This window comes from Odocoileus virginianus, chromosome 21 (genome assembly GCF_023699985.2).
Source record: "Odocoileus virginianus isolate 20LAN1187 ecotype Illinois chromosome 21, Ovbor_1.2, whole genome shotgun sequence".
NCBI lineage: Eukaryota > Metazoa > Chordata > Mammalia > Artiodactyla > Cervidae > Odocoileus > Odocoileus virginianus.
In genome coordinates this window covers 51,163,155-51,165,073 of record NC_069694.1, presented here as the reverse complement: position 1 = coordinate 51,165,073, position 1,919 = coordinate 51,163,155, and the positions used below count along the sequence as shown (strand labels likewise).

At 43.7% G+C, this 1,919-nt stretch overlaps 1 pseudogene; it reads right to left on the bottom strand.

The window, feature by feature from the left end:
* Nucleotides 1–290: 290 nt before the first annotated feature.
* On the bottom strand, nt 291–879 carry LOC110134603 (large ribosomal subunit protein eL19-like; annotated as a pseudogene).
* Nucleotides 880–1,919: the final 1,040 nt, after the last annotated feature.

The following is a 1,919-nucleotide window of genomic DNA, read 5'->3' as shown; positions in this document are numbered from 1 at the left end:
TAAAGTATTTAATAAAATAATATGTGTAACATCATAGTTTTCAACTCATAATATACATTCAACATTGAGTAAATGTGAAAAAGAGGGGACAGAGGGAAAGTATATAAAACTATGGCACTGAACGAATGAATTGATGCAAAATGATTACTTCTACTTAAAAACTAAATGTTGAGGGGAATTTTTTTTTTTTTTTTTTTTTTTTTTTTAGGCAGATGAAGTCTTGTTTTTTATTGAATGAGTGATCTATGCAATTGTTGAGGCCACTATGTACAGAGAAGAGGGGGAGAACTTTATTTTTTGGTCTCTTCCTCCTTGGACAGTCTTGATGATTTCCTCCTTCTTGGCCTGCAGCCGCTCCTCAGGGCGCTTGCCGGCTTCCTTGGTCTTCGACCTGCGGGCCTCAGCCTGGTCCGCCAGAAGCTTCTTGCGAGCCTTGTCTGCCTTCAGCGTGTGGGTGTGTTCCATGAGAATCCGCTTGTTTTTGAACATGTTACCCTTCACCTTCAGGTACAGGCTCTGATACATGTGGTGGTCAGTCGTCTTGGATTCACGGTTTCCCGTGCGCAGCCGGCGCAGAACTCTCGTCCTCCTCATCCAGGTTACCTTCTCAGGCATTCGAGCACCGGCAGTACCCTTTCGCTTACCTATACCCATATGCCTGCCCTTCCACCGAGCCAAGGTATTTTTGCGGCATCGAGCCCGGGAAAGGACAGCCACAGGCTTCCGGATGATCAGCCCGTCTTTGATCAGCTTCCGGATCTGCTGGCGGGAGTTGGCATTGGCGAGTTCATTAGTCTCACTGGGGTCCAGCTAGACCTTCTTTTTGCCACAGCGAAGGACACGGGAAGCAAGCCTCCTCTGAAGCCTGAGCATACTCATGGGCGAAAGGCGTTGGGGAAATTTTAAGTGTAAAGATTTTTAACAGTAGAGTTGCCATACATAAACTAATGTAAATTGTTTAAGGTGGTTATTATTAAAATGTTTTTAAAATAACTTTGAAAACTTAAACACTATCACCATTAAAAATTTTATTTATGGATGAAGGTGGTCAAGATGGCAGAGCAGGACACAGAGCTCATCTACTTCCATGAACACATCAAAAACACATCTACATGTGGAGCAATTCTCACTGAAAATTGACTGGAGACCGGATGAAAGAGGTTTCTACAACAAAGACTGTATGAAAAATCCAAGGTGAATTGGGTAGGAAGGGAAGGGAAACAAACAGGTCAGGACCTGTACCTCTGGGAGAGGACACAGGAGAGGAGAGGGAATACAGGACTCACAGATTCTACCTAGGGAGTGAATGGTTCCATCCACGTGTTGGGTGCCCGAGCTCTGGGGTCCAGCACTGAGAGCACATGTCCTCTTAGCTGGTTTGAAAACCAGTGGGCCTACAGAAGGACTGTAATAAAACCTAGACTCTGTGTGTGAAGAGGATGCACAGACTTGTTTATTCCCAAAACATGGCAGAGAAAACAGACTGAAACTGCCCAGGCTTCTAGCTGGTTTCCTGAAACCTACGGAATAAGAGACTATTTGCAAATAATATGCCCAATATCCAAAATATATAAACAGCTCATACAACCCAATATCAAGAAAACAACAGCTTGATTAGAAAATGGGCAGAGGGTTGGAGTAGATCTTTTCTAGAGGAGACACACAGATGGTCAATAAGCACATGAAAAAAATGCTGTACATCACTAATCATCAGAGAAAAGCATCAATTCTTTGGTGCTCAGCTTTTTTTATAGTCCAACTCTCACCTTTAAAAATTGCAGATCACTGTATTGTACCTGTAACTTATATAATGGATTTCCCAGGTGGCTCAGTGGTAAAGAATCTGCCTGCAATGCAGGAGACCTGGGTTCAATCCCTGGGTCAGGAAGACCCCCTGAAGAAGGAAATGGCAACCCACT